At 42.7% G+C, this 25827-nt stretch overlaps 1 protein-coding gene across 1 annotated transcript in view; it reads right to left on the reverse strand.

The window, feature by feature from the left end:
• The window catches only part of FAM49B (family with sequence similarity 49 member B), a 494888-nt gene that overhangs the window by 358274 nt on the left and 110787 nt on the right, over positions 1–25827 (reverse strand). Inside the window, exon 2 of the mRNA XM_030219138.1 lies at positions 24787–24887. The gene's annotated coding sequence lies outside the window, so the exon portion shown is untranslated. The remainder of the gene's footprint in view (positions 1–24786; positions 24888–25827) is intronic.

Genomic DNA, 25827 nt, shown 5'->3' on the forward strand with positions numbered 1-25827 from the left:
TTTGGGCATGGAAATGGGAGGGTCATGGGTGGAATGAGGATGTTCTAGCATTTATGCATGTTGTTATAGAATAAGGGGAGATACGCAACTAATTTAAGAACGTACATTTGCACCACATTTCAATTGGTGCAAATGACCATGCCTAAGATAGACGCAACTCCTGATTATAAGTGCTATTCTATAAACCGTGCCTAACTTTAAGCACAGCTTATAGAATAGCATTTTTTGGCACCATATGTAGAATTCACCCCTAAACGTACAATACAATAAAAATAATTTACAAAAAGATCAATTATAAAATCATTACAAAAATACAAATCTTTTCTCTATCCCTTTGACGTGTTTTTATTTTTTCCTGTTCATTCCTTATATCTTCATACTATCTCATTCTTTCTTTTTTCCAGCTGTTCTTACTTTTCTATATACCTATTATTTCTTCAGCCTTGTTTTGACCCTCTTTCTCTCTCCATATCTGTGTACCACATTTTCTTTTTGGTGCCTTCTATCTCTCTAATTTCTCCAGCCTATCCATAGATATCAAAGTGGTACAATTCTAATGATTAAGATATTGTAGTAAACATTTGACTAGCTGCTCTAATAGTCCAGGCCAGGATTTCCCTCTCCCTTCAGTTTGAATTTTAAAAAGGACATAGGAGACTGCTACCTCAGGAGTCCTAATGCATGCAGCTACTTATGATCTCTTTCTCTCATACTGACAAAGAGATTGCCCGAATCAGTAAACAGAGCCAAAATGGACATTGTGGCTAGTCTGTTCCCTGAGTCTAGATCTGGTGGATAGTTGGCGCTGTGTAAGTCTAGTAGCACTATAGAAATGATAAGTAGTAGTAGTAAATAGTAGAGAACCTATCAGGGATGTAGCCATGGGTGGGCCTGGGCCCACCCAATTTGGGCTCGGGCCCACCCAGAAGCTCTGCAGCTTTGACAGCGATGGCATGTGAGAGAGGAAGCTGGGCTCCGGAGGCTCCCGCGGTCCTGCATCTCCCTCCCTTTACAAAGTTTCTTACATCAAAGGGTTACTGGTAGCTGTAGCGATTCACATACGCTACCCACGGCTAACCCAGAAGTCTCCCCTCTGCTGCATACAGCTCCCACTCAACGCAACTTCCTGTTTTTGACTAGGCAGCAGAGGGAAGGCTTCCGGGTTAGCTGCTGGTAGCGTATGCAAATCGCTACCACTGCCAACAGCAGCCCTTTGATGTAAGAAGTGTTGTGAAGAGAGGGATATGCAGGACTGCAGCAGCCTCCAGAGCCCAGCTTGCTCCCTCACCTGCCGGCACTCTCAAAGCTGCAGCAGTTTACTTTGTGATCCTCTGTCTGAACCTCTCCTTCACAAACAAAGTAATGCATGGAGGGGAGGGGAGGAAAGAGGTGTTACACATGGGGAAGGGAAGAGAAAGGGTTAGTTTTTGGAAGTGAGGGAGGGAGAGATGCATTTGGAGTAGAGGAAGAGAGAAGAATACTTAAGATGGGATGGGAGGGAGAGCTGTTGCATAGGTTGGAGGGAAAGGGAGAATTATTGGAGATGGGGTGGGAGGGAGAGATGCTGCACAGGGGGGTTGAGAGTGAGGGAGAAAGTTGGACATGGGAGAGGAAGGAGAGATGCTACATGCATTGGGGGAGACAAAATTGTTGGGGAAGAAGAGCTGTTGCAGGGAGAGGGAGAATTGTTGTATGTGGGGTGGGAGGGACAGATGCTGCATAGGAGGGTAGAGGTGAGAGAAGGAGAAATGTTGGAGGGGAGGAGAGATACTGAATGTGGAGGGGAATGGGAAAAATGCATGAGGAGAGAGGGAGAAATGCTGGGAGTGAAGGAGGAGGGAGGGAGAAATGTTGAACATGGAAGTGGGAGGGAGGGGGGAGAGATGCTGTATGGGGAAGGAGGAAGAAGAAAGATGTTGGACCCAGGGTGCAAGGAAGGGAGACAGCGAGAGTGATATGGACAGTGGGAGAGAGGAACGAGGGAAGAGAGGTTGCACATGGGGGGTGGAAGAGAGGGAGGGAGAGATATGCACTAGAGGGGGAAGAGAAAAAAAGAGAGAGATTGGGGATCCAGGGACAGAAGGGAGTGAGGGAGAGATGCTGGACAATTGGAGGGAGGGAAGAGAGGAAGACATGCTGGACCACAGGGGAAGGGGGCCGAAAGATGATGTGTGTGTGTGAGGAAGGGACAGGGAGATACCAGGCTACAAGGGTGGGGAGGTGAGAAAGAGGGACAGGCGCTGGACTAGAAGGTTGGAAGGAGGAAGATGCTGCAAATGGTTGAACTATTTGGGAGAAGCCAAAGGGGAGGTGGCAAGGAAACAAATGAGAGGATGATAGTGATTATGGGGGGAGAGGCAGAAATATGGTAATGGAGAGTTGATTAAAGATGAAAGAGAATGGAAGGCTGGGGGAAGGACTGAGATGAGGAAAGGGACAGCTAGTGGGTGAGAGAAGGAAATGGAATTTGATAAGTAGCTGAAAATTAAAAAGAAGAATGAGAACAAGGGTGAAATTTGAGTGAACAGAGAGGCAGTAAAGAAAAAAAAGAGGTAAGAAAGAAATATCAATGTGTCAAAGGTAGGTGTAGTGAAGGAATTGAATAAGACAGGAAACAGGAGAAAAGGCAAATGGTCAGCAGTCACTTGAGGGAGAATTAACAGAAGATAGACAGGAAAAGAGAAACTGGAACCAGCATGATGGAAAAGTAAAATGTCCAGACAACAAAGGTACAAAAAAAAGCATTTTATTTTGAATCTATTAAATGGAATATGTTAGCTTTGGGAAAGGTGCATAGTGCATATCTGTTTTTGTTTCTGTAGTGTTATAGTACATTCCAAGTTTAACTTCTTGGGGTTCCCAGTTCTACTTTTGTGATCCCTTGTTTTGTATTTGGTGAAGGTTTGTTGGTATGATAGAAACAGCAGGTGGAGGGATTGGGAAGGCCCCTTCATTTATTTTCTGACCTGGGCCCCAGCATATCTAACACCAGCTCTGACCCATTCTATAGTTAGTGGGGATCTCCGAGTATGGCCAGCTGAGAACCTCCTCCAAAGGCAACCAGAACTCCCTTCTACAAAGCTCTGCAGAGTGCAGCACCATCCTTGAGTCACTGGAACCAGTGCTGGTGTGGGAAGCTGGAACAGCTGGGAGCTAGAAACATCTGTTCAACAGCAGCATGAAAACGTTGCAGAGCTGCGTGCCAGGAGCAGTTTGCAAGGAGAATAAGGCTGAGCAGGCTAAGCCTGCTGCACATTTGGAGAGGTAGGAATGGACAGAACAAGAGGCCATGTCTCCTCTCCACTTGTATGGGAGGTCATAGTCTGTCAGGGCCTGTTAGGACTGGATGCATCATATATTGGGGGAGGGGGAGTGAGTATTCAGTCCTGAAGAAGGCAACTCACCTGCTACTATATACAGTGAGTGAGGTGTCCTGCTTTACAGAGAACATAACACACAATTGTACTGTTATGTTACCATATAAAACAAAATGCATATAACTACTGAAAAAAATGTTAAAGTGGTAGTAGCATTCCCAACAGAAACAATTCAAAAATTGGTGGAGAAAAAGACCGCAGCAAAAAATGAAATACAAAAATCCCCAAATGAATCAAGCATTAGAACTTGCTAACAATCTCCACCATCAGCCAAAAAACTCCACCAGTTATAACAATATTAATCAGAAACAATCCTACATCCACATCATCAAAAAGGGAGACTAAAAATGATCTCAAACTCAATAATTAAGACAATTGCTCAAAATACTTATCTGAAATGGATCTTCATTCATATAATTCCCAACAGGGATCTCTGAAGCAGCTATCCAGTGATTCAAATCAAATAACATCCATTCCAAATGAGTCATTTCCTTAATTAAAACACCTTTTGAAGAAATTAAATTGCCAGCTTACATAGTGCTATTAAAATTCTTAAAGTACTGTTCAATGTGCACTATACACCATCCCGCCTATACCTTCTCACATTTTAAGACCCAACAGGTTTGTTTTTTTTGTTTTTTTTAAATTTCAGATCTAAGTGCTTTCCAGTTTCTGGAAATGATAGGCTGATTCTTTCAACTATATTTCTCCAGCTCTTTCTGTGTCCAATCTTTTCTTAACACACACATGAAAGGCTAACAACGGGATTCTGCCATTTTCACACTTCATTTGTGGTATTATTCAAACGGAAGCAATACCAGTGGTTTGTGCTGCCCTCCTGCTATTGGAGAGCCCCAGGGAAAAAAAAAACATTCAAAGGTGTCCTTTTGGTCTTCACAGCCAGCAATATCATTTCAAAGGTCTGAGCAAAATCTCTGTGTAAAATTAGATATTAATAATCACTCATTAGGAAAGGTCTTAGCTGAAACCAATAGCATCCTTTCCTGATCCACTTTATGTAAACCCTTTTCTCCTCCCTGCCGCTTGGGATGTTCCTCTCCATCAAAACAGTAGTTTAATTATTACAAGCACTTTCTAATGAATCCTTTTGATATAGTCTCAAACACTGGGTCTTTCACCTATTACCTGAAGTAGGGTCTTTCAGTTGTAAAGTGATGCCATCTCATCACTGCTGCCTATTCCCCCATAGCCTACTATTTAAATACAGTGCAACTGCATGGTTTTCTCGCTGACCTGATGGAGAGAAGAAGCTTACCACAGGATATATTTAGTCCAATAAAATGTCTTTTTTTTTTTTTTGCTGACCTTTAATTATCACCAATAAAATGTCACTACTTCTAGTGGCCTAGGGTGGTCAATTTTCAAATAGCCATTTATAAGGGTAAATGATTAGGAAATCGCCACCTACATGCACTAATCTAAGAAAAAACAGTTATCATGTTTAATAGACTAGCCAACTTAATAGCTCTAAGATATAAAATCATCATAATTACAAATATTACAGCACCACACTGTAGGCTCTTTCAGTTATAAATTTTATCTTAAAAATACTTCCTACTAATAGAAATCTATTAATTTTTTGTTTTTTTAAATACTGCATATTCAAGAATTCAGCATTAGGACATAACAGGAAGTGCATTACAATGCTAGAACATTCAACAAGTGCACTTTGAGGCATGACCCTGGAGTACCTTAATGTGAATATAACTAATAGAATTAAAATTAATTCAAATGAAGTTCCATGATGTTATGCCAGTTCTTTTAACTGCATATTAAGCCACAGGGCATCCTCACAATACCACCTCATTAACCAATCATTCTGTAGCTTTCAATTATCTGCGTCTAATTCCATATGATAATGAGGGCTATAATTTGACTCCGGAGGATGTGTGTACATCATCTCCTATTTCATTTTCTTTACCAATGATTTCTGCAATGATTATATGATGATATAATGGACAATGCAATTGACCTGTTTGGTCTGTGATGGTCCAGTAAAATTAATAAGCACATTTCACCAAATATTTATGTGAATTGAGTTTCTGTGGGATTTTGTTTTCATTTAAGCTTAGGCAAATGCCATGAAACCATGCCAACCTGTAGGACTCATTAATCCTGTGAAAAGGATTGGGTTACTTTGGGAAAATGGGCAATATAGTGGCAGATAAGGTTGAATGAGGACAGTATGTTGTAATGCACTAAGGCACAAATAATGTATATTTAATGGTGCACCCGTGGTGCCACCAAGAAAGTAAACCTAGATAAAGCCAGGAGAAGTGGACAAAGTGTTACCTTTCAATTGCATAAAATCCTTCTTCTCAAGTCATATTTGGAACATGGGATGAGTTTGCTCATCAGTTCTGGACAAGGGTCTCCAAATAAAAAGGACAAGGGTGTTAAATTCCTAGGTGTATTGTGAAGTTCTCCAATCAAGGGGCTTTAATTCATTGGGTACATCTCCCACCACCCTCAAAAAAAAAATCAAGAAATGTTTTACACTCCAAACTATGGCTTAATAGGGATACAATGTACTATTTTTACATGGATTCTATAAAGGTCTGCTGAAACATTTGAAAGCATTTCATCAACAAAAGGAAAACCTACTACAAGCACTAACACTGAATAATATCAAAGTAAAACAAGTGTTGTATTAGGAGAAAATAAGGTCTGTGGTCTTGATAGACTAAGGAAAAGCTTTGTCACCTGTAAGAGTTGTGTTCTGTAGACACCAGGACTAATCAGGGACACAAGTGAGTAACATCATTCAATAGCACAGGACACTGTTTAATATCTTCTTACATTCATTGGGTTTGGAATTTACTAGCGAGGGTTACATCACTTACAGGTACGCCGATGATATTACAGTGTTAATTCTGATTTACTCATCTATAAATTCAGTATCATCAGTTGTTCAAAGATGTTTAACACCGATTAGCTCCCGGATATTACGCTATCGACTCAAGTTAAACACCGATAAGACCAATTTTTTACTTTTTGATAACAATCCTGACCCTTTAGTGGACCATATAATGGTGGATCAAACTAGATATTCACTTTCTTCTGTTAAAGATACTGGAGGTTTATGATGGACCAAAATTTATCCCTTGACTCTCAGCTCAATGCTCTTTCTTTCTTTTGAGGAATTCAGGACGCGTAAGAAAGTATGTTGAATTTGAGCAGTTCAGATTATTGGTACAGGCATTGCTTTTATCCAAGTTGGACTATTGTAATCTTATCTATTTGGGTGCGCCTAGACAGGTTATCCGGTGGTTGCAAACAATCCAGAACACTGCAATCTGTTTAATTTTTTCACTACAGAAGCAGGATACAATTTCTTCATATTTTGTTGAATTATGTTGGTTGCTTATAGAGGCGAGGATTATGTTCAAATTCTTTTGCTTTCTATATAAAAGATCCTCAATGGTGAATGCCCAATTTATACAATGGATCATATGGAATTTATTTCCAATAATAGGGATAGAAGATCATTTCACAAATTCACTTTTTGTCCTTACATCTATTAAAGGAGTAAAGACATTTAAAATGTTTGATAGACTTCTTGCAGTTCAAGCATCATGGACCTGGAGTGATTTTAATATTTGTCTTGCTGCTCAGTTATCTTTTTTTCTCATTCAAGAAAATTGTAAAAACCTATCTTTTAAAGAAATTTGTTAAAATTAGTTCTTGAATAAGATTCTCTGTTTTTTGCTTCCCAAGAGACTGTCTTGTTTTTTTTTTATTATTGTAAACCGCTAAGAACCTGAAGGTATCAGCGGTATAGAAGTATACTGTAATGTAATGAATTTACACTCAGTACCAATAGGGGTTCATCTGAAAAGACAACTTTGTAAGAAAGTGGAAAGGAACGATAAGAGAACCAGGAGAAGAATGCAAAAGGGGGGGGGGGGGGGTGGAAGAAGGGAAGAAGAAAGGAAAGGAAGGGGAAAAAGCAGTGGTGTATTTATTCCAGGTGCATGTGTTACATATGCACCACCTGTCAGACTACCCCCCCCCCCCCCCCCCCCATGCCTTAAAATCATCTCTCTCCAGTCTTCGCAGTCTAGGCAGCAACACTCATAGGCTGCCTGCACCGGGACTTTCTCTGTGAGCCATCCCTCTCCTTCTTACTCAACGTATTGTTTTGTGAAGGGTAGGGCGGTTCACAGAGAAAGCCCCGGTGTAGGCCGTAGGCAGCCTATGAGTTCCACAACCGGGGCGAAGACTGGAGTGGTGCAAAGTGATTTTAAGGTACATGGGGGGAAGGGGCCAGTGGAGTGCACTCCCTGTTAAAAATTGCTGCCTACGCCACTGAGGGGAAAATGGCAAAAGGGAGGAGAAGAAAAAAAGGGGAAATATCAAACACTGTGTTTTTATCATTACTTAAATCTGGTCTGTATGATAATGATTATGGTCAATGATGGTAGAGCTCGCATTATGTTTTCTTCTGCCGCCGATTTGGCACTGTTTTTCCTCCTTTGTTATACAAAGCAGTTTTACAGTAGCAAGTTCCCAGTATCCAGTTGCATAAGTGTTCTTCCTTTTTCTTTAGTTCATCTTTTTGAGTATGCTGATTTTTACTACATTGAGCACTGTTCATGGTGTTATGGATATTCATTAGGTCTTCAAACCTGCAGTTTGTCTGACCACTGCCTATTCCATTTGACATTGCCCCCTTTTTTTTTCTTCTCCTCCCTTTTGCCATTTTCCCCTTTTTTCCCTTCCTTCTTCCCCCTCCCCCTTCTTTTTTTTTGTTTATTTATTTTGCATCCTTCTCCCAGTTCTCTTATATCTTTTTTTTGCAAAGTTGTCTTTTCAGATGAACCGCTATTGGTGTAAAGTCAGCTTATAAGTTTTGTTTGTATGTCTTTCCTGTAAGCGTAACTGGATAATTTGCAGTTTTTACTCTGTCTGTTCTTCAATTAAAGGCACCTGACTTACTTGTGCCTTTGTTACAACCACAAAGAAGTACTGCCAGGCCTCTTCCAAATTGGCACAACCCACTTTTGGAGGTTTTCAGGCCTAAAGCACAATTGTTCTCTGCATACTCACACACGTGTGATGTCAAGTTCCATCAAAAGCACTAGATAAGCAAAGACACCTAGGTACAGATCAGGGTCTGAGTGCTACTCTTAAAAACAAACCTGCAAAGCCACCCTCTGCTCTGTTTTCACCATTAAAGAAACTCTGGTTGGACAGCAACACTGACCTTTGTCTTACTATATCAATGCTGACACTACATTGGCCTCTCAGCACATACAGGCTAGTTCTTCAAACCAGTACTGATTATGAAAAGACAGCCCCAGTGCAAGAATTACCACATACTGGTAGCAAAATAGGAAAACATGTGTACTGGGTGACAGCTATCAAGGCATAGACTTCTCCTAACAGCCAATGGATTAACCTCCAGTCCTACAACTGAATCTATCCCACTCATGGTTACAGTTACAGATGACTTTTCTCCATCTACTTTGCTACTACAGCCTCATTCCTTCCTACAAAAAATACTCGATGAATTTCTAAAAGGATACTGTAAGGATCTATCATCAGTGCAACAACCACCTGCTCTAATGCCTTCTCAATCCACTGGTATTATTCCTGTGCAGAGGGACATTTGGTTATTGCAAGATCCCATAGTCTCTCTGCTTTCTATCTTGGATTCCAAACCACAAAGGAGCAATTTCTTACCTTTCTCCTCACCATATTAGGAGCTTTCACACTGTGCCATGGATTTTATTCTTCCAGAATCTTCATTAGAAGAAGAAGTACTCTACCAAAAATCCCTATATCCCACTGCCTCCTCCACAAAATGAATTTTCATATGAGAATCTCTTGCCTGAAGATATCAGCAGAACCCCATTCAAATGTATTTGGCCTCTTAAAATTGAGAGGCCCTAAAAGCCACTGTGATCATCTCAATTCAAGGCCTCCTGCACAACAGCAACCTTGTAGCAAACTCTATTAACCATTCATTCTGCATTTAAATTATTTCAATTATTATTGACATTATAGTATGAAGTTCAACCAACATTTGGCTTCAATAAGGTATAGCTTTCACACACATCAGTGATAGTTAAGTTGGCAATGAAGAAGGCAAGAAAATGCAGAGCATTTTCTAATAAACCACTGGGTAATGATCTTTGGCTCTTGGACCACTTAGGGAAGAATGTATTCCAGGTTGCAATGTTATCCACTTCAATTACATCCAACTTCACATTGTGTGGCCTGCCTTATAAAAAGTTCATTCGGAAACACCATTTTCAACCCACACAGGAGTGATACTGTCAAGAGGAAGCCAGATAATTAAACAGGTTCCTGAGGAAGGAGTCTTTCTCTGAAGCAGGGCCTTGTAGAACCAGTAGGCTCCTGGAATTGCTACAAGACGCTTTAAGATAAGTGCATTGATTTATGGACATTCTGTGTGTTACTGAGTGCAAACTCGACAGTTGTGGACTTTAAGAAGGAGAGCCATTTTTCGGTACAATTGTATTATGAATAGTGTCTGTCTTTTATAATCATTACAAGCAAAAAAGCCCATTTCTCCAAAAATGAAACGGGCTCTAGAAAGGCTATCGTCTAAGTGATTTCTCCTCTCTCCCCTGCCCTCCCCTCCATGTCCAGCGATTCTCCCCTGCCCTCACATCCCATCCATGTCCAGTGACTCGCCCCAGCCCCCACCTGCCCCCCCTTTTAAGCACCCAAGTTCCAGTTCAACCCCAGCCCTCACCTGCCCGCCCTCTTCTCCCACAACAGCCCTCCTTTCCTTCCTGCCACCCTTCCTTGAAAACTTTCATTTTACCTCAAGTCGCAGCGACGTCAGTGAAAACAGCAGGCTCGGCTCACCTCCAGCCTTCCCTCTCAGTGTCCCGCCCTCGCAGAAAGAGGAAATTACATCTGATGTAATTTCCTCTTTCTGCGAGGGCGGGACACTGAGAGGGAAGGGAAGGTTGGAGGCGAACCAATTACGTAGTAGCTCATTTTGCATATGGTTACGAACCCAGCCAGCCATCCAGGGACGCAGATTGACAAATTATTATATAGGAGATGTTATTTGTGTCGGATATACACGTTTATGTCAGCTATTTTAGAAATATAAACATGTATTTTTTCCAAAGCTATCACAGAGTCCGATACCCTTTGCCAGTATCGCTTTTGGAGGAGCAAAAAAAAAACACTGGGGTATAAAGGAAGTAACCACCCCTACTCCCTCCAGTGGACCACTGCACACATTTCTGAAACCTAAACGTCCCTGGCATTCATGTTGGCAGATAAACATGCATTCCCTTTCTAAAATGGAGAATGTAAGTGCCTCTTTTGTTTTTTCTCTGATCTAGTCCTGCCCAAAACATGCCCAGACCATGCTCCCTTACCAGATGCATGTTTGAGTTTTAGTCATGTATGTCCTTGCTTTATACACATCTAAATGATGAATAGTGTTTCTAAAATAAACATCTTAATATATACATACCAATTTCCAAAGATAAAAACATGTTAGTCTGGTATAACAAAAACAAAAAATGCAGGTGACTAACCAATTTATTGAGACATGAGCTTTTGAGGACCAGAGTCATGCATCTGACAAAGTAGACTCTGGTCCTTGAAAGCTCATGTCTCAATAAATTAGTTAGTCTACAGGTGCCCCTACCTCTGTCAGTTTCCAAAGAGTACAATATCGCCAGGTAGCCCAGCTGTGTACCATTTAATGGCCTGCTGCCATTATTGGTAGTTAAATGGTTTTGAATTTGAGGGTGGGGGGATGTCTTTAGCGCTGACCCTGTATGCCAGAAATGCAAGTTTAAAGGATCATTCAAGGAAGGGATACTGGGACTTGCGCCAGAAGTAGAAAGAGATGGTGGACCCGTGGGTGTGTTACAGGAGAGAGGGAAGAAAAAGGGACACTTGCTGGTTACTGGTGAAGTGGGACAGGAGGGAGGGAAGAGAAGCACAGCGATGCTGGCTTGGGGGGTGAGAAAAGGAAAAGAAATGGAGAGATGCTGGCCCCAGGGATTTGGTGTTTTTTGGATTTCAAACTTCTTGTACTTCGGTGGGGAAGCTTTTTTTTCTTTTTCTGACAGCAGGGCCTGGTAGTTTCTATTGGGCTTTGATTCTATTTCTTTTTCTTGCATTGTATGAATACTAACTTGTTCTTACATTCAATGTCAAGGACCTTAACTTAGCACATAAGAGGTGGCAGCTATTTATGGAATTAAATCAGCAGAAACCACATTATGTTGCAGGAAACACATCTGTAACCTGTGCATGAGAATTCTGGTCGCCGTATCTCAAAAAATATATAGCAGAACTAGAAAACGTTCAAAGAAGAGCAAACAAAATGATAAAGGGAATGGAACTCCTTGCATATGAGAAAAGGCTAAAGAGGTTTTAACCCCTTTTAACTCCTAAACCTAAACCTTCAACTGTCCCCTATCCCTGATATGTCCTGTCTGTCCTAACCCTTATCCCTTACTTGTCCTGCCTGTCTGTCATAATTAGATTGTAAGCTCTATCCAGCAGGGACTGTCTCTCCATGTTCAAGTGTGAAGCGCTGCGTACGTCCGGTAGCGCTATAGAAATGATAAGTAGTAGTAGGTTAGGGCTCTTCAGCTTTGAAAAGAGATGGCTGAGGGGACATGCAATGAGGTTATATGGAAATACTTTTAAAACAAATAAGAGGAAATATTTTTTCATTCAATGAATAGTTAAGCTCTGGAACTCTTTGCCAGAGGATGTAATAACAGCAGTTAGCATATCTGGCTTTAAAAAAGGTTTGGACAAGTTCCTAGAGGAAAAGTCCATAATCTGCTGTTACTACTAATCATTTCTATAGCACTACGCAGCTCTGTATACATTATATGTAGGTATTTTCTCTTTCCCTAAAGGGCTCACAATCTACATTTTTTGCACCTGGGACACTGGAGGGTTAAGTGACTTGCCCAAAGTCACAAGTAGCTGCAGTGCGACTCGAACCCAGGTTGCCAGGACCAAAGTCCATTGCACTAACCATTAGGCTACTCCTGTTGAGAGAGATGTGGGGAAGACACTGCTTGTTCATGGGATTGGAAGCATGGAATGCTCTACTATTTGGTTTTCTGCCAGGTACTTGTGACCTGGATTGGCCACTGTTGAAAATAGGATACTGGGCTGGATGGACCATTGGTCTGACCCAGTATGGCTATGACAGAAACTCCACTGTGTCTTTCTTTGCCTCTGGTCATTCTGGCTGTAAGAAAAGAGGTGTTGCTATATTATTCTATCAAAGTTTAACTGTTCAGGTACTGAAAGTTAGGAAATTACTCTGAGTGGAGGTATTTAATGGTTCAGGCATCTATTGATCAACACACCTACACCTTAGTACAGATACTCCAAACTTGAGACAGCTTGCTTTTTTAAACATTTGAAAGAGTTGGTTACCCCCTTTGCAGTGAGTACCCTGTTATGGGGAGGGGTCTTCACTGCAAAGGGGGTAATATTGGCTTCACTGGCTCTGGGACTGCAAAATCTTCCAACTCGAGGGCCCTTTGTGAATTGGCTCAGAATCTGGGACTGTATGATGTTTGGCAAGAGAGTCACCCTGGAACTCAGGACTTCACCTTTTATTCAACCCTTCATGGGACCTACTATCATATAGATTATTTACTCATTGATGGTAGGTCCTAGGGTGGGGGAGGTTCCTCGCATATAAGCAACATCACTATTTCAGATCATTCCCCATGTTGGGGACCCTACCAGATATGTGGGAGGAGGGTGATAGTCAGAATTGGACAAGGAATATTAATTTAATTAAGGACAAAAATCTGATAGAGCCATTTAGGTAGGCAATATGTAACTATGTAGAATTCAGTCTACACTCAGGCCATTCTTTGAGATTTGATATACCACCTTTCTGTGGTTACAATCAAAGTGGTTTACATATTATATACCTGTACTTATTTTGTACCTGGGGCAGTGGAGGGTTAAAGTGACTTGCCCAGAGTCACAAAGAGCTGCAGTGGAAATCTAACCCAGTTCACCTGGTTCTGAGGCCACTGCACTAACCATTAGGCTACTCTGCTCTTAAAGACCAGATTCAGATTTTGAAAATTGAAAGCTAAGCATATGTAGACTGGATCAACAAGGATTTATAGGGGTTTGCAGGGGGCTAGGCTTTGATTGGATAGCTTGTTTAATCAAAACCAAGAGTTTTGTTGTGCCTGTCTGAAGCAATCTCATTATGAAAACACCAATAAAGCTAATAGGCTGTTTGCTTTCTATTTGTGCGCAATTCAGAGGGACAAAGGGTTGCTAAGGTCAAGGTTGGGGGTAGTCAGATTATTTCTCATACGTCACAAATCAAGGATAGGCTCAAATCTTATTACAGGGCTCTTTATTCTTGTAATTTGCAAATCAGGCCAGATGATGTTAACGCTTATCTGGACTTGGTTGCACATCCAGTTTGTTTCTGGAACAGCAGGCAAGTCTAGAGGTCCCAGGTACTGCAACAGAAGTTTTGAAGGTAATGGCATAGCTAGGATAGAGTAGGCCCCAGGCAAAAAAATTGTTTCCTAAATGATGGGGATGGGAGGGAGGGAAGGAGGAAGCACATTTCCCAAAGATGGCATATCCCTCTCCCTTTTCCTATCCCCTCCATGTTCAGCATCTCTCCTATTTAACCCTATCCCTCCCCTTGTGTCCAGTATTGCCCTCTGTGTCCCTTTTCCTATGCTTCCTCCTCAGCCAGCATCTCTTTGAGTCCCTACTTCTCTCTCTTCCCTTCCTCCTGCACCCCCATCCCCTCCATGGTGTGGCATCTCTCTCTACCTCCCTCTGTTGGTTCAGCATCTCTACCCCTCTCTGCCCTGGTCCAATCTCTTTCGATCTTCTCTCCTCCCCAGTCCAGCATCTGCCCCCTCTTCTCCATCTCCTTTGGTCCAGGTCTCTTGCTCTTTCTCTTCCAACTATTTTCCACCCCTCTCCCAGCATAGCATCTGCCCCCACTCTTCTCTGTCCCCTTTGGTCCAGGTCTCTCTATTATTCTTCCATCTGTCCCCTCTACCCAAGGTCCAGCATTATTCCCTCTTTCTTCCCATTCCCTTATGAGCTCTCCCCCCCCCCCAATCCCCCAGCATGTCTCCTGCCCTCCATTCCTCACCCCACCCTATATCTCTGGCTTCTCCCCGATGCTGTGGTGAGTGGCCGGCAGAGGCAATCCTGAAAACTGGCTGCCTCTGGCAGGGCCTTTCCTCTGCAACATCCAGGCTCTCTGATTCAACTTCCTGTGGGCAGGACATGGCAGAGGAAAGGCCCCACTGTCCAGAGGCGGTCAGTTTTATAGGGCTGCCTGTGCCGCTGCCAGCCACCCGCTGCAATACTGGGGAGAAGCCAGAGAGACGGGTAGGATGGAGTATTACTGGGCCGGTCATGGGGGGAGGGGGAGAAGAGGGAGAGAAGAGGATAAGGATGCAGGACCTGCAGGTGAGAGCAGCTAGAGATGGCCCCTACCATTGTGCAGCCTTGGGCATTTTGCTGGGCTCGCTCAATGGTAAATACATCCCTGCTTGAAGACCATTAAGGTCTTGCCTTCGGAAAAGGCTCTGAACCTTGATGGCTTTACTAGTGAGCTTTATCAGACTTTTGCCTCAGACTTGGCCCTATTATTAGTGAATATTCTGAATTCAATCTCAGCAGAGAAGTCTCTTCCAGAAACAATGATGGAAGCTTGAATTCCAGTAATACCTAAGAAGGGTAAAGACACTCACTCATACTGTCCTATCTCTGTATTAAATGTTGATGTTAAATACTGGCTAAGGTTCTTGGTTTTGGCAGCGATGCTGCTAGGATTGATACATCTTGACCAAGTGGGATTTGTGCCCAAAGCCAGGTTTTTGACCACATTAGATGGGTGATCAATCAAAATGCCAGCCTATTTACTAAGCATCAATGCAGAGAAGGCCTTCAACAGGGTACATTGGCCTTTTATCAACTTTGCCCTAGCAAAGCCTAGTGTGGGCAATTATTTTCAGGGATGGGTTCAGGTGTGGTATTCTAGGCCAAGGGCTTGTGTATGAATCAGTTTTGGCAATTCCTCTATGTTAAAACATAGAAGGACCCGCCATGGGTACCTGCGCTTACCCCTCCTCTTTGCTTTGGTCATGGAGCACTTTGCAGCAGTTATAAAACCTAACTCGGACATAATGGGCGTGGGGGTGGATGAACAGGAACACAAAGTTATGATCTTTGCTATCAATGGTTTATTGGTGCTCACTTGCCCTTTGACCACCTTGTCTAATCTTTTGGTAGAGATTGATTGGTACTCTAAAGTCTCTGGATTTAAAGTATATATGAGGAGTGTGGTAGCCGTGTTAATCCACTCTTAAGGTTATCAATAGAAATCAAACAAAAATTGACGAAGAAGGGCAACCTTCGAAAGCTAATCAAGAAATGTATTAAGTTATGTCCAATAAAAAAGGTATCATCTTATTTTCTTTTCCATGTTTTATTTTGTTTGATTTCTATTGATAAGTAAATATGACAAAGTCAGAGCTCTTTAATGTTAACCTAAATTCAACTTTTGTGCACAGTTTGAAATCCACTTTTCCTTTCGGTGGGTTAGTGATAGCATCAGATACTTGGGTGTCCACATGACTATTCATTTCTCTGAGCTCTTCCAGTCTAACTAACCACCTTTACTGGGGGAAATTCGGGAGGAACCTTTAGTGATAGAGGTTGTTGCCACGGTTTGGTATTATCACTTCCATCAAAATTAATGTTTTGCTTAGATTGCTTTTCTTGTTTGAGATCCTTCTTGTTTCTCATTCCAAGAAATATCTGGCTGAGGTCCCTTCAGTGGCTAAATGGCTTACCAAATTATGGTATGCTTATGATATGGACAAGCTGATAACTGAACATAAAGAGTCTCTCCAGAGGTGGAGGAAAACTTGTGGGCCGTTGACTAAGTTACATTCTCCTGAGATGGCTCTATGGCTTTTTTTCTTTAGGGGGGGGGGCAGGGAGGGATAGTGGTAATTCTAACTTCCTTGCTCTTCAACCAATGGGAAATTTAGATAGGTAGTTGAGGTAGAGGGTTTGGGATCAAATTGAAAATGTTGTATTTACCACGAAGTCTCAGTTTGGGTTTGTTGCTTTGTTCAGTGACAGTTCTGACTTATGTATGCAACAGAAAGCTATTTGTTATAATATTTTGTGCCAACACACTTTTCTTTATATATTGTTGCTGTTGTTTCTTATACTTGTGATTTTGATCACACACAGGATTTGAAAAAAAACAAACTGGTTGAATGGGAGACAACAAAAGGTACTGGTAGATAGAAGCTCACTCCAAAGGAAAGAGTTATCAGTGTTGTGTCACAGATCTGTATCCTTGGTCCAGGCTTTTTGTTTTTGTTTTTTTACATTTTCTTAAGCAGTATTGAAGAAGGGAATTGGGAAAGGTGCCTTTGACATATAACAAAAATATGACACAGTGTAGTCGCCCTAGAAGATGTGGAAAACATGAGAGAATATCTAGCAAAACTTGAAAAATGGTCTGGAGTTTGTCTGCTAATATTTAATGCAAAAAAAAAAAAAAGCAAAATCACGCATTTACATAGTAACATAGTAGATGATGGCAGAGAAAGACCCGCACGGTCCATCCAGTCTGCCCAACAAGATAAACTCATATGTGCTACTTTATGTGTATACCTGACCTTGATTTGCATCTGCTATTTTCAGTGCACAGACCGTAGAAGTCTGCCCAGCACTAGCCCTGCCTCCCAAGCACTAGCCCCGCCTCCCACCACCGGCTCTTCCACCCAATCTCCTCTAAGCTTCTGAGGGGCTGCAGAAACCCAAAGGATCATTACTGAATGGTGTGAAACTCTTCTGTGCGTGAAAGAAGAGCATAGTCTAGAAAGGACTGTATTTGGTGATCTTAAGGTAGCCAAACAGGCAGATGCAATAGCAAAACCAAGAAGGATGCTTAGGTGCATAGGGAGAGGAATGGCCAGCAAGAAAAAGGAAGAGATATTGCCTCCGTGTAAGCTTCTGGAGAGACCTCATTTGGAGTATCGTATACAGTTTTGGGAGACTGCCCCTTCAAAAATGATATAAACCAGATACAGCTGATCCAGAGGGCAGTGGCTCAGATAGTCATTGGTCTTCATCATCAAGCATATCGGGATAGACTTAAGATCTAAACATGAATACCCTGAAGGAGAGGCAGGATAGGCAGATATACCTTGGAAGTAAATGTCCCTAGCAAAAGTGCATAAAAAGCAGGCTCTGGAATAAGGTGTAACAGGATTTATTTTTTTTAGTTAACTTGTACCCCGCGCTTTCCCACTCATGGCAGGCTCAATGCGGCTTACATGGGGCAATAGAGGGTTAAGTGACTTGCCCAGAGTCACAAGGAGCTGCCTGTGCCTGAAGGGGGAATTGAACTCAGTTCCTCAGCACCAAAGTCCACCACCCTAACCACTAGGCCACTCCTCCAAATTCAAGATTAAATTAAAGAAAACACAATTTTACTGAAAAGGTAATGGAAGCATCCATCAGCTTCCCAGCAGAAATAATGACAGTATTTAAATTCAAGAAGACATGGGGCAAGCACAGAAGATATGAGAAAAAGAATGGGGTTGAAGAGCAGCTGGTGTGGATGGGCAGACCTGACAGGCTGTACAATCTTTTTCTGCTGTCATGTTCTCTGTTTCTATTAATGTATAACAATGAATCCTTTTGATATGTCTCTGTGCACCAAGAGAAACATAGGGAAGTGCCTCCCTCACTTGCAAATCATGCCAGAGACGCATATCTGCCTGTACTCCAGGGGTTGATATAGCAGCGACTAATAAAAACAACAAACTTAGTGGATTAATAAAAACTAAGATGGAATGAGACCAATGCCACACAGAAGGATTCTAGACACGGCACCTTTGTTCGCTAGATGGGCCAGGCTTGGGGATATTACAGAGGCAGCATTCACAGCCCATTTGTAGGAAGAGCATATCATGCAATGTCCACAGCTAGTGACCAGATTGAGAGCTTATGACTGTAGAAATCTAGATGGAGGCTTGCACAAGGTCTTCCGCTGAAGATTAGAATTACAATAACTGAAGTAAAACTTTCAGGAATATAAAATAGGGAGAAAACTCCCTGTGTGAGTGTGAATGAACATCCAGTATCAAACCCAGGTCTGCTTACAATTGCACTAGAAGCATAAAAGAACACAAAAAAAATCAAGGTATGCCCAATTGTAATAGATTTGAGCAGCAGTTGGAAAGTCAACTGGAAAATACTGTAAGTACATAAGTGTTGCCATACTGGGACAGACCGAAGGTCCATCAAATCCAGTGCCTTGTTTCCAACAGTGGCCAATCCAGGTCACAAGTACCTGGCAAGATCTCAAAACAGTACATTTTATGCTGCTTATCCCAGAAATAAGCAGTGGATTTTCACAAGTCCATTGTATTAGTGGCTTATGGACTTTTCTTTTAGGAAGCTATCCAAACCTTTTTTTTAAACCCTGCTAAGCTTTTATCACATTCTCTGGCAATGAATGCCAGAGTTTAATTACATGTTGAGTGAAGAAATATTTTCTCCAATTCGCTTTAAATTTATTACTTTGTAGCTTCATTGCGTGCCCCCTAGTCCTAGTATTTTTGGAAAGAGTAAACAAGCGATTCACATCTACCCATTCCATTCCACTACTTATTTTATATACCTCTATCATATCTCCTGTCTCTTCTCCAAGCTGAAGAGCCCTAGCCGCATTAGCCTTTCCTCAAAGGCTCTGTTAAATCAAACAGAGCAGCACAGAGAGGGTCCAAAGTACAGAACAAAGTCCAAACAATCAGAGTATGAAGGGATCGTTCCAGCTCCAGTTTCACTAAGCAACCAAGTGTACTTTATTTGTATCTAGTGGGCAGGGTGTATCTGCGTGGGGCCACAGGGGCCTGGGCCCCTGCAGATTTCACCCTGGACCCTGTCGCAGCACGTTGTACGTCGTCCTGCACATACAACGTGCTGCGACATCAGACAGACTCCGAAACTGGATTCCACAGAGTTTGAACAGCAGCACGGAGGAGTGGGAGCGAGGACGAACAACTTAAAAGACCTCAGCTCAAGGAATATTTTTAGAGGAAGCGGACCTCAGCTGGCGGGGGTTGGGGTCCCCCGCCAGCAAAGGTAGGTGTTGGCGGCGGTAGGGGGGTGGCAATGGCGGCGGCGGGGGGGGTGGCAATGGCAGCAGGGGGGTGGCAATGGCAGCGGGGGGGCTATAATGTGCCCCCCCTACCGCCAAACCCAAGATACGCCCCTGCTAGTGGGACAATCATCTAACTTTTCATCCCAAAGGAGAAAGCTCCAGTAGCTCCTTAGAAATCACTACTCCACTGACCCCTGACGCAGGCGCTGTGCTCCAAAACACGGCCTGTGTCAGGTCATTCAGGAAAGAATTGATGTTAAAGTTGTATGATTAAAGAAATTGTTTCCCGATTTTGAAGGCTCCTGGTGCTTCCTTTTGCTGTTTGGATTTTGTTCTATACTTTGGACCCTCTCTGTGCTGCTTTATGAACTTGGGGAAAACCCACTACTTATTTCTAGGATAAGCAGCATAAAATCTATTTTACTATTTTGGGATCTTGCCAGGTACTTGCAACCTGGATTGGCCACTGTTAGAAACAGGATATTGAGCTTGATGGAACTTTGGTCTGTCCCAGTATGACAACACTTATGTTTTTATGTTCCTGTACTCTCAGCTAAGGTTCACCTCCCTTCTACTTTCTTCTCCTGCCTCTCCAGAAACAACTTCTCCTCAGCCTCTCCTCTTTCCTTCAATCTCCCTTTCTTCATCTTATTTCCCTTCATCCATTCTTTCACCTGTTCCTGATAATAGCAGCTAATGCAGTTCTCTTGTCCTTGCCAGGATCTATTTGGCATCAAGTCCTGAGTTTGCACCAGGAATTTTTCCAGCCCTGTGGAGAGTGGTTATTAATCAGGTACTTCAGGTACAACTTACCACAATAGGGATTTCTAAAGACACAAACATGCAAAACAGTCAGAGGACAACAATGGAGGCACTGAGGGCCAAAATATGAGGTTAAACAGAAGAGAACATAAATGACAAATTATCACATCATTCTTTGAACACAGAAAATATTAGTTTTGAAGAAAACTTGCAGCTTTGTGCCCCTTAATGGCTTTCACAAATTTCATAGTGAGCTTTAGGTCTGAAAGGATGTTGAACACTACACTTTTTAGGCACCTGAAGATTGCTGATGTGGCATCTGCTGAAGACAGAAGTACTTTGAAGCTTAACAGCACCTCTACTCCTGTTACATATAATTCAGCCATCAACACCTTCTTTCAATTGTTTCAACAAGTAATCTGTATTGCTGTTGGAAGACAGGCAGATCTATTTAAGTTATACCCTGACCAGAAGAGAGAGAATAGTCTTAATAGATAATATAATCTGCTGTATTTTTATTTAAGATTGAAGAAGAAAAGTGAACCAGTTGTCATTCAAAATCATATAGAGGTCCTTTTATTAAGCTGCATGAGATGCTAACACACACCTAACCCAACAAAAAATGGCCTAACACAGGGGCGGCCCGACCATTAGGCCACCTGAGGTGGAGGCCTCAGATGGCACTCTTTAGGAGTGGCATTTCAGGGGGCGATTTTGAGGCATTTTACCTGGTCGCAGTGACTTTTTAAACCCGGCAGCGGCAGCAATTCCCATACGCTGCCCTGCCGCCGCCAGCACCCACCTCTTCCCTTTACTGCAGCTGCCTGAAATAACTTCCTGTTTTGCTCAGGCAGTAAAGGGAAGAGACAGGTACCAGCAGCAGCAGGGCAGTGTATGGGAATCGCTGCCAGGTTTGAAGAGTCACCGTGACCAGGTAAAACACCCAGGGGGGCAGCATCTCGATCCAGAGGGGGGGGGGGGAGGCGGCATGCAAGTTTTGTCGCAGGTGGCATCTTGCCTTGGGCCGGCCCTGCTAACACAGGTTGTACTAAAGGATCATGCATGGTAAATATATTTTGGGGGAATTTTTTCAGGGGCAGAGAGTGGGCACTCCTGCATCAACCAGTTAGTACATCTGTAGTACTGTGCGCTAATTGGTTAGCACACGGAAAACGCTGGAGCCCTTACCGCCTACAAAACAGGTGGTGGTGGTAAGTGATCCCATAGTAATTTTTTTAATGGCTGCACGCTAATGGCAACAGTGCACAACCATTAGTGAAAAAAATAGAAAAATCTGGCAATGACCCGCATAAGGGCAAACTTAAGCCAAAGTTTACTGCAGCTCTGTAAAAGGACCTCATAGTAATTTACAGAGTGAAGCAATCACAGCTGCTGTCAAATGAATCTTGAGAAATTATAAAAAGGATCATACCTCCAAATTTGAGATGAACATTGAACAAACAAGTCAGATGTGTTTACAAAACCATTGGATTACTACTAAAAAGACATCTCCCTCGCCCTCATAGGCCTGCAATTTATACATCATCAAAAACTCATAAAAGTCTTGGGCACCACGAGCCAGACAAGACCAATTGTTTTGACAGCTGGTTTCAGTCTGTCAGCCCTTATCATAATTAGTGGTTCTTTTTGTTTGTAACCAATAGTGCAAGAAATACCTCATTTCCTTAAGGATTCAGTTTGTCTTTAAAAAAAGATGGGTATTCTTGGTTTCTCTAGATTATATAGGACTTCTATTCTTAGGCGGTTAGAAATTGTAAAGTTTTCAGTATTTATTTTCTAGCTAATTAACTGTTCCATGAAGATACAAATCAGCATTTATATACCACAGGTACTATTGCTGGATACATTTTCTGGTAGAATCAAGTATATAGTTGTGTGCATCAAAGGGACAAAAAAAGAATAAAGGATAGAAGAGAAGCCATTACATCACACTTCTATACAGCTAAAACCACAAGTTCTAAGCGGTTTCCAAAATCAAGAAACCAAGGTATGGTCCTTAGGAATTACATGGCATACAAGATAATATAAGAATCATTAGTCTCAATAAAATTAAACTTATTCTCTAAAAAGTACAGTCTTAGGAGCCCTTTTACTAAGCCGCGTAAGTGTCTACGTATGCCCAATGCGCGCCAAAATGGAGTTACCACGCGGCTACCGCGTGGCTCTTGCAGTAATTTCATTTTTTATGCCAGTCCGAAAAATAATTTTTTATTTTCGGACGCGCGTAGGTCATTACCGCCTGGTTACCGCTTGAGACTTTACCGCTAGGTCAATGGCTGGCGGTAAGGTCTCAGACCCAAAATGGACACGCGGCAATTTTCATTTTGCCGCACGTCCATTTTTGGCAAAAAATGCAAAAAAAAAGGCATTTTTTATAGGTGCGCTGAAAAATAATTCTGTGCACGCCCAAAATACGCATCTACACTACTGCAGGCCATTTTTCAGTGCATCCTAGTAAAAGGACCCCTTAATTTTTTTTTTGTTACATTTGTACCCCGTGCTTTCCCACTTATGGCAGGCTCAATGTGGCTTACATGGGGCAATGGAGGGTTAAGTGACTTGCCCAGAGTCACAAGGAGCTGCCTGTGCCTGAAGCGGGAATTAAACTTAGTTCCTCAGTTCCCCAGGACCAAAGTCCACCACCCTAACCACTAGGCCACTCCTCCACATTGTTTCCTGAAATGCAAATAATGTGTCATCATATCCATACCTGTCAGTACATTTTTCCAAACTTAAGGAGCTTGGATAGGAAATATGGTGCTGTTAATATTATTGCGTGAAGAGTGTTTTATCAACATTTATGGGTTAAAACCTAAAATCCTCTACTTTTTTTTTTTTGTCCAAATGCCAGAGTCAAACCTATTTTTTTCTTATTTCTGTTGATTCTAGTCCACACTTGAGAAATCAAAAGCTCTTTTGCCTTTCAAACCAGCAAGCTACACATGTGGAAACTGGGCAAATTGCAGCAACATGTTACCGTATTCCTTTGTGCCACCCAGGAGCTAGCAGTAAGTTCAAAATCAAGCCAACCTCTGCCAGTTCTGAATGTATGTGCTGAAACATCCCTGTGGTTAAGTCTCTGCGGCTAAAAAAGCCCATAAGAGAACTATGCATTTGGATTACAAAGAATAAGCGTAAAATTGTTAACAGACAAACCCCACTGGAGACCCATTTTTGTATGTACAGTCATACCAGTGGAATCTAACAGCTACGAGGTATAGTTTTTCTGGACTGTGTGATCAGCATGTGTACTGAGTACAGAGAATGGCTTTTAAATGAATGCTAGCTGTCGAGGGGTCCTTTTACTAAGGTGGCCCAAAAATGGACTGCGCTGGTGTAGACGCGTGTATTGGACGCATGCAGGTCCGTTTTTCAGTGCACCTGCAAAAAAGGCCTTTTTTTGGTCAAAAATGGACATGCGGCAAAATAAAAATTAGCACGTGTCCATTTTGGGACAAAGACCTTACCGCCACCCACTGACCTAGCGGTAAAGTCTCACGCGTTAACCGGGAGGTAATGGTCTACGTGTGTACCATGCTGATTACTGCCCGGTGAGCGCTGTGCACCGGAAATTTTCTAGTGTACCTAGTGGACGCACGTAAAAAATGAAATTACCGCCCGGGCCTCGCGGTAGCCAGGCAGTAGTTCAAAATTGACACGCATAAGACACCCGTACCCGCCTACCCGGCTTAGTAAAAGGGCCCCTAGATCTAGGCTGCTATAAAGGGTAGATTAGCTCATGGAAGCCTGGTTTTCTTATTCTAGGTACCTGTACTCACAGTAGCAAGTAGGTTTGTATTACAGTCAGCCATTGCTGGGCCTTAAGCTGAGTGAGTGGTTATACAGAGGGCTTGAGCTTTGGTCCCCCAGCCACCAGAGGATAATAATTGAAACCAGTTCTTTGTTGCAAAGCTCCTCACCACTGCACATATACCTTGTTCTGTTCAAGCTACCCCAATCTTGGAGTGGCTGCAATGTTAGAAGAGCAAACCCACCCCTCAGGTAAGGGGATTGACTAAAACCAACTTAACTGTGGTTACTGGTGACTGAAAGTTGTCTGTAACAACCAGATGGCTACTCAAGCTCACCTCTGAGCACCTTACTGTTGTGGTGAAGCTGTTGCCTTTTTTGGATTATTTGCTGTAGTTTCCCTGCCTATGCCTGGTTCCAGCCTTGCATCCCCTGCTGCTACATACCCTGTCTTGTTCCAGTCTGTCAGATTTTTTTTTTAATTTCTGTTGATCCTAGTCCACAGGAATGAAAAAACAAAACTCTTTTGCCTTTCAAACCAGGAAGCTACAAATGTGGAAACTATACGGATTGCAACAACATGTCATTGTATGCTTTTTTCTGCCACTCAGGCCCCTTGTTCCTGCCCCTGTCTCAGTTCCAAGCATCGATCAAACACCAGCTCTTAGTCCCAGTTCCTACCTTGTTTCCAGTCTTCCAAGTTCCAAATGCAGTCCTGCTTCCAGCTGCAATTTCTTGTTTCAGACCTGGTTGCCTCAAATTCCAGCTGCCAGTTCAAGTTCCTATTACACAAAAACATAAGAAGTGTCATTCTGGATCAGACCAAAAGTCCAGTGAGTCCAGCATCCTGTTTCAGCCAATTCAGGTCACAATTACCAAAAAGGATCTAAATAGTAGATCTGTTCCTTGTTGCTTACACCCAAAGGTAAGCCGTGCCCCTTCCAAGTCTACATGGCTAATAATGGGTTATGCACGTGGAAGGCATTTCTATAAGTTGGCACCTAAAATTAGCACATGTAAGTTGCAGAATATTAGCACTCATGGAGGGGTGTGCTGGTAAATTTTTAACAACGGCTGTCTCTCCGGGCGTAGCCAGCCCTGCAATTTGGGGTGGGGGGTCAGAAGTAGACTGGTGGGGGCAACGTATGCCTCTCTCCCCCGCCACCCTCATGCTAGGTATACCTTTGCTGGCAGGGATGCCAAGCCCCACCAGCAAATAAATGGATTGCCACCACTCCCCAATGCTTCTCTCTGGCTCTGACTTCTCATGCATGTACGAAAAGTCCCAGCGTGCTGCTCAGAGCTGGAAACAAGGAGCGGGGAGCAGCAGCAACTTGGCTGGTGGGGCTCAGCATTCCCACCAGCAGAGTAAAAGAGAATTCAAGAGGGGGCCTGAGCCCACATTTTGGGAGCCAGTTGTTAAAAGTAGACATGGGAGGGGAGGCCTACTTTAACAACAGGCTCCCAAAATTCTGAAAAACTTAACAAATGGCTCTTGCAAGCTTGTAAGAGCTTGCTCCAGCACACCACTGCACTTACCCATGTGACTGGCATAATTGAAAGTTATGCAAGTAACTGCTAGGTGCTATTCTGTAACCAGTGCATGCAAGTTGATTAGCGTGCAACTACAAGGGGGCGTACACATGTCCGGAGCATGAGCATGTTATGGGCATCACTAAGTGGCAGATGCAACCTGTAGAATGCTATCAGTTGCATTCCATT

This window comes from Microcaecilia unicolor, chromosome 1, assembly GCF_901765095.1.
Source record: "Microcaecilia unicolor chromosome 1, aMicUni1.1, whole genome shotgun sequence".
Lineage (NCBI taxonomy): Eukaryota > Metazoa > Chordata > Amphibia > Gymnophiona > Siphonopidae > Microcaecilia > Microcaecilia unicolor.